We start from the raw sequence: 7,909 nt of genomic DNA, 5'->3' as shown, positions 1-7,909 counted from the left end.
ACTCATGTAAATGCTTATTTTTTTATAACTTTGCTAAAATGTCTAAAAACCTGTTTTTGCTTTGTCATTATAGGGTATTGTGTGTAGATTGATGAGGGGGGAAAAAAAGTCATCAATTTTAGTATAAGGCTGTGAAGTAACAAACTGTGGAAGAAGTCAAGGAGTCTGAATACTTTCTGAATGCCCTAATATATATATATATATATATATATACACACACATACACAGAACTGATTGGTTCAAACGCATTAAGGAAAGAAATTCTACAAATTAACTTTTAAGGCACACCTGTTAATTGAAATGCATTCATTTACATTTTAGTCATTTAGCAGACGCTCTTATCCAGAGCGACTTACAGTAGTGAATGCATACATTTCATGAATTTTTTTTTTTGTACTGGCCCCCCGTGGGAATCGAACCCACAACCCTGGAGTTGCACACACCATGCTGGCGTTGCAAACACCATGCTCTACCAACTGAGCCACAGGGAAGACTAGATCATGAAGCTGGTTGAGAGAATGCCAAGAGTGTGCAAAGCTGTCACCTCGGCTATGGGTGGTTTTTGAGGAATCTCAAATATAAAACATATTTAGATTTGTTTAACATTTTTTTGGTTACTACATGATTCCATGTGTTATTTCATAGTTTTGATGTCTTCACTGTTATTCTACAACGTAGAAAATAGTAAAAATAAAGAAAAACCCTTGAATGAGTAGGTGTTCTAAAACTTTTGACCGGTAGTGTATATGTATGTTATGTGTACAAATCACATCTCTACAGTTTTTTTAGCCTAGTTCATATTCAGTAGTTCATTACAACACAATATTGGCAGTCATAAAACAACCTCTTCAAATCAAATCTAATTTTATTGGTCACATACACTCTCATTAACATCTGCTAACCATGGGTAACGAAATGCTTCTAGTTCTGACTGTGCAGTAATATCTAACAAGTAATCTAACAATTTCACAACAACTACTTTATACACAAGTGTAAAGGAATGAATAAGTACAGTATATACATATGGGATGAGTAATGTAGGCTATGTAAACATTTGAATAAAGTGGCATTGTTTAAAGTGACTAGTGATACATTTATTACATCCAATTTAATTATTAAAGTGGCTAGAGATTTGAGTCAGTATGTTGGCAGCAGCCACTCAATGTTAGTGATGGCTGTTTAACAGTCTGATGGCCTTGAGACTGAAAAACAGCTTCTGTCTCTCGGTCCCAGCTTTGATGCACCTGTACTGACCTCGCCTTCTGGATGATAGTGGGGTGAACAGGCAGTGGCTCAGGGGGTTGTTGTCCTTGATGATATTTTTGGCCTTCCTGCGACATCGGGTGGTGTAGGTGTCCTGGAGGGCAGGTAGTTTGCTCCCGGTGATGCGTTGTGCAGACCTCACTACCCTCTGGAGAGCCTTATGGTTGTGGGTGGAGCAGTTGCTGTACCAGGTGGTGATACAGCCCGACAGGATGCTCTCAATTGTGCATCTGTAAAAGTTTGAGAGTGTTCTTTCGGTAACAAGACAAATTTCTTTAGCCTCCTGCGGTTGAAGATGCACTGTTGTGCCTTCTTCACCACACTGTCTGTGTGGGTGGACCATTTCAGTTTGTCTGTGATGTGTACGCCGAAGAACTTAAAACTTTCCACCTTCTCCACTACTGTCCCGTCGATGTGGATAGGGGGGTGCTCCCTCTACTGTTTCCTGAAATCCACGATCATCTCCTTTGTTTTGTTGACATTGAGTGTGAGGTTATTTTCCTGACACTACACGCCGAGGGCCTTCACCTCCTCCCTGTAGGCCGTCTTGTCGTTGTTGGTAATCAAGCCTACCACTGTAGTGTCATCTGCAAACTTGATGACTGAGTTGGAGGCGTGCATGGCCACTCGGTCATGGGTGAACAGGGAGTACAGGTGAGGGCTGAGCGGGATGGAGATGTTGTTTCCTACCCTCACCACCTGGAGGCGGCCCGTCAAAGTCCAGGACCCAGTTGCACAGGGCGGGGTCGAGACCCAGGGTCCCGAGCTTAATGACGAGTTGAGGGTACTATGGTGTTAAATGCTGAGCTGTAATCGATGAACAGCATTCTTACATAGGTATTCCTCTTGTCCAGATGGGTTAGGGCAGTGTGCAGTGTGATTGCGTCATCTGTGGACCTATTGGGGCGGTAAGCAAATTGGAGTGGCTAGAGATAAAGTCAAGATACTATAATGGTGATCTTACTGTCAGTCATGACATGTCAAGACAACCTCTTGAAAAGATCAACTTAAAAAGCCACATAACTCACACAGTAGGCTGTATAATATAAATAAAATGAAGCAGCATCATTAAATTACTGAAACACAGACTTTCTTAGTCTACAATGTCGCAGATGCTCTGCACAACTCCGTGGAACTCCTCAGGCTGATCAGCATAGACATCGTGAGCTGCTCCTTCAATCATCTGAGACAAAGAAAGAAAAAGGGAGGTGATGGAGGCAGTGTGAGGTTCAGCTTTCCAGTTCACTCTTTGTGATTTCAATATGGGTTTGGCTGTGATTTCTTATTTACACGTTTTCTCCTACCACATTGAGTGATTGGTGTCTTTTTACACTCCATCTAGAGCACCAACCTGAAGATCACTGATCAACCACCCCCCCAGACTTAATGTAATACAAAAAGTATTTTCACTGATACCTTACTGGAATAGTAAGTATTTCTGTGCTATTCAGCGGGCATAGAGGTGGGTGCCATGAGGACCACCACCTGCACCCAGATACTGACCTACAGAGAGGATACACACACACACACACACACACACACACACACACACATCATTATCAACAGCAATAATCAACTGGCCACTAGGATGTATAAAAAAAAATGCATAAAAACAAGTTACTAAATACTTATTCACTGTCTTCCATGCAAAACTTATCAAACCAAAGTGCTCACTATTCTTAATTATTTCCAATAACTTACTTTGGTTCAGTCTCGTCTTGCATCGTTATTCCAAATAGAGAAGAGGTCATAAAGGGACATTGTCAATGTATTTTAAAAAATGCATTAACACGTAGAATCAAAGTTTATTGCGACCGATGGTCTCTGTTTTGTAACATGGAACTAATGTAGAGTAGATTATACATGCGGGAGGGAATGCTGTTGTTATACCAGGGGTGTATTCAGTATCCCTTCCCGTATGTATTCATTACTTCTTGCAACGGAAACCGTTTACCTACTAAACGGAAGAAAACAGAACGAAACGGACCTACCTGAATTGGTCCAATAGAAAGTCGTTTTCGTTGTAAAACGTTTTCCGTTGGTCTTTGCTATCTGGTATTATTGGGACGTCCATACCCACATTGAAGTTGACATTTTAAATGGTAGGGTAGGATAAATCGTATTAACTCATATTTTGTACGTTGTCCATGCGTCGTCAATGGGCTGCGCGGTGTATTCGAGGCGATTTAAGGACAAGAGAGTTCTCCTCCAAGGAGTCAATTTGGGCGCTAACTCAAAACCCAACATTAGCATGCATTTCGTGAACAAGAAGTATAACAAAACATTTTTTCGGGTTAATTACTTGTTCTCTGTAATATCATATTGCTTCGTGACATTACGTACTTTCGACGGACATAGGCAGGTTTCTCGTCTCATACCATGACCACAGAGTTTCTAAATTTAGAGGCGCAACATCGCGAGACTTCCAGGAACGCTTGTGAAAGAGACCAAACAGACCAGGCTGGGGTTTGGGAAGTCACAATTTAAAGAATCTTCCTTAGTTGTTAATTTTCTCAAAACCTACATTCGAGCCAATGACTTAAGTAGTTGAACATATTATTACTCCAACCTCGTGAAAGTGACAAACTTACACGTTTTCATTTTTCGTCAATAACAACTTTGGAGTACCTTTGATTTGATGGCCTGCACAGCCGCAGTTCGGCGCGAGACGACCGTTAGACCCGATTACTTGTTTCTGCGCCTGAGTTTAGCTAACCAACGTCGCAGTTTTAGCTTATGTTCATACTGTACTGTCTTTGCCCTTATTTTGGGAAGGGGATGGCATTATTAAGTGATAATTCCAGAGAAGTCAGTGTTTGGCACAGGTCCAAATACATCCTCCAAACACCGTCATATGCACATGCCCAAATAGTTTTTAAACCCGCATTACAGAATCATTTGGACATCAAGCATCAGTAAAACGTTAGAGACCAGTCTCAAAAATCACCTGTCGCTCAGTTGTAAAAAATAAATAATATTTTAATACATCCTCCAAACATCGGCTTCGAGGGCATTATCACTTTTATACAACGGATTACCAACATATTCAAATAATGATTGCCATATTTTCATTAAAAGTTATTTGATGAATTTATTCATACCATTTCATCCTTCCACAAGATACAAGCTGCTGGTCGTTAGTTCTATCGGTTCGGTTCCCAGAGACGCGACCCAGTCTTTCAGTCTTTTTGTTCTGTATCTATGGACGCGACCCAGTCATTCGTTCTAAATGTTCCATTGCCATACTGGCTGGCAACGTTCTTATCCCTTGCTTGCTAGCTAGTCAACTACGGCTAACTTAAAAGTCGTCATTTGACCTCTCTGTATATATCCATAAAAATTATGCCCGTTGATTCATGATTTTGACTGGATGAGAAATACTGCCTGTGTCTCGCCCAGTCTCCTAATATGTTCAGTACTATGGGACGGCTGGAGATCGAATTTGAATAAACAATGTTGAAAATGTCGGAGAGACAGACAGCATGGTTGATACAAATCTGCGCTGTTGAAAACTACATGTTAGTGTAAAAGAAATGTGAGATAATGCCTAGATGCTTTTTATAGTGGATATCAAGTTTATTAATTGCCTGGCTGGGTTGATGAGACAGTGGATTGCACAGTCAGATGGAACAGAGTAAATAGGCATTTTAAAGTAATATATTTAGCCAGTGGTCATTTGTGGATTATAAACTGGGTGGTTTGAGCCCTGAATGCTGATTTGCTGACAGCCATGGTATATCAGACCGTATACCACAGGTATGACAAAACTGCTCTAATTAGATGGTGACCAGTTTATAATAGCAATAAGGCACCTCAGGAGTTTGTGGTATATGGCCAATATAACAAGGCTAAGGGCTGTATCCAGGCATTCCGTGTTGCTTTGTGCCTAAGAACAGCCCATAGCCTTGGAATATTGGCCATATAGCACACCACCTCGGGCCTTATTGCTTAAATAGACACAGGCTGGAATGCAGTTAACCAATCAGCATTCAGGATTAGACCCACCCATTGTATAAAGCGGCATGACAGCAAACGCGATTGGTCGACAGTGACAGTCTGCTGGGTGGGGTTTTATATGTCAAAACAAGTTGTTGGACAATAAACTAGACGAGGTACGATCACGAATATCCTACCAACGGGACATCAAAAACTGTAATATCCTATGTTTCACGGAATCGTGGCTGAATGACAACATGGATATTCAGCTAGCGGGATACACGCTGCACAGGGCAGGATAGAACAGCTCACTCCGGTAAGACGAGGAGGTCTGTGCATATTTGTAAACAACAGCTGGAGCACGGAATCTAAGGAAGTCTCTAGATTTTGCTCGCCTGAAGTAGAGTATATTGTGATAAATTGCAGGCCACACTACTTGCCCAGAGTTCTCAGCTATACTTTTCGTGGCTGTTTATTTACCACCACAGACAGATGCCGGCACTAAGACCGCACTCAGCCAGCTGTATAAGGAAATAAGCAAACAGGAAACCACTCACCCAGAGGCGGTGCTCCTAGTGGCCGGAGACTTTAATGCAGGGAAACTTAAATCAGTTCTACCAAATCTCCATCAACATGTTAAATGTGCAACCAGAGGGAAAAAAATTCTAGATCACCTGTACTCCACACACAGAGACGCGTACAAAGCTCTCCCTCGCCCTCCATTTGGTAAATCCGACCACAACTCTATCCTCCTGATTCCTGCTTACAAGCAAAACTTAAAGCAGGAAGCACAAGTGACTCAGTCTATAAAGAAAATGGTCAGATGAAGCAGATGCTAAACTACAGGACTGTTTTGCTATCACAGACTGGAACATGTTCCGGGATTCTTCCGATGACATTGAGGAATACACCACTTCAGTCACTGGCTTTATCAATAAGTGCATTGAGGACGTCATCCCCACAGTGACTGTGCATACATACCCCAACCAGAAGCCATGGATTACAGGCAACATTCGCACTGAGCTAAAGGGTAGAGCTGCCGCTTTCAAGGTGCGGGACTCTAACCCGGAAGCTTACAAGAAATCCCGCTATGCCCTGCGACGAACCATCAAACAGGCAAAGCGTCAATACAGGGCTAAGATTGAATCATACTACACCGGCTCCGACACTCGTTGGATGTGGCAGAGCTTGCAAACTATTACAGACTACAAAGGGAAGCACAGCCGCGAGCTGCCCAGTGACACGAGCCTACCAGACAAGCTAAATCCCTTCTATGCTCGCTTCGAGGCATGCAACACTGAGGCATGCAACACTGAGGCATGCAACACTGAGACATGCAACACTGAGACATGCAACACTGAGGCATGCAACACTGAGGCATGCAACACTGAGGCATGCATGAGAGCGTCAGCTGTTCCGGACGACTGTGTGATCATGCTCTCCGTAGCCGACGTGAGTAAGACCTTTAAACAGGTCAACATTCTCAAGGCTGCGGGGCCAGATGGATTACCAGGACGTGTGCTCCGGGCATGTGCTGACCAACTGGCAGGTGTCTTCACTGACATTTTCAACATGTCCCTGATTGAGTCTGTAATACCAACATGTTTCAAGCAGACCACCATACTCCCTGTGCCCAAGAACACAAAGGCAAACTGCCTAAATGACTACAGACCCATAGCACTCACGTCCGTAGCCATGAAGTGCTTTGAAAGGCTGGTAATGGCTCACATCAACACCATTATCCCAGAAACCCTAGACCCACCCCAATTGGCATACCGCCCAAACAGATCCACAGATGATGAAATCTCTATTGCACTCCACACTGCCCTTTCCCACCTGGACAGAAGGAACACCTATGTGAGAATGCTATTCATTGACTACAGCTCAGCGTTCAACACCATAGTACCCTCAAGGCGCATCACTAAGCTAAGGACCTGGGACTTAACACCTCCCTCTGCAACTGGATCCTGGACTTCCTGACGGGCCGCCCCCAGGTGGTGGGGGTAGGTAGCAACACATCTGCCACGCTGATCCTCAACACTGGAGCTCCTCAGGGGTGCGTGCTCAGTCCCCTTCTGTACTCCCTGTTCACCCACGACTGCATAGCCAGGCACGACTCCAACACCATCATTAAGTTTGCTGACGACACAACAGTGGTAGGCCTGATCACCGACAACGACAAGACAGCCTACAGGGAGGAGGTCAGAGACCTGTCCGGGTGGTGCCAGAATAACAACCTATGCCTCAACGTAACCAAGACTAAGGAGATGATTGTGGACTACAGGAAAAGGAGCACGAGCAAGTCCCCATTCTCATCGACGGGGCTGTAGTGGAACAGGTTGAGAGCTTCAAATTCCTTGGTGTCCACATCAACAACAAATTAGAATGGTCCAAACACACCAAGATAGTCGTGAAGAGGGCACGACAAAGCCTATTCCCCCTCAGGAAACTAAAAAGATTTGGCATGGGTCCTGAGATCCTCAAAAGGTTCTACAGCTGCAACATCGAGAGCATCCTGACCGGTTGCATCACTGCCTGGTACAGCAATTGCTCGGGCGCAAGGCACTTCAGAGGGTAGTGCGTACGGCCCAGTACATCACTGGGGCAAAGCTGCCTGCCATCCAGGACCTCTACACCAGGCGGTGTCAGAGGAAGGCCCTGAAAATTGTCAAAGACCCCAGCCACCCCAGTCATAGACTGTTCTCTCTAC

At 43.9% G+C, this 7,909-nt stretch overlaps 1 long non-coding RNA gene across 1 annotated transcript; it reads right to left on the bottom strand.

Annotated features, from left to right (window-relative positions):
• Positions 1–2,041: 2,041 nt before the first annotated feature.
• Positions 2,042–5,564, bottom strand: LOC123724396 (uncharacterized). The gene is made up of 3 exons (XR_006756928.1): positions 2,965–5,564; positions 2,680–2,766; positions 2,042–2,446 (listed from the first exon to the last, which is right to left on the bottom strand). It is a non-coding gene; the product is annotated as an uncharacterized lncRNA (long non-coding RNA).
• Between the last annotated feature and the right edge of the window lie 2,345 nt (positions 5,565–7,909).

The sequence above is a fragment of the Salmo salar genome, chromosome ssa10, assembly GCF_905237065.1.
Source record: "Salmo salar chromosome ssa10, Ssal_v3.1, whole genome shotgun sequence".
Classification (NCBI taxonomy): domain Eukaryota; kingdom Metazoa; phylum Chordata; class Actinopteri; order Salmoniformes; family Salmonidae; genus Salmo; species Salmo salar.
The sequence above is the reverse complement of the archived record's forward strand: the minus strand, read 5'-3'. Positions and strand labels throughout refer to the sequence as shown.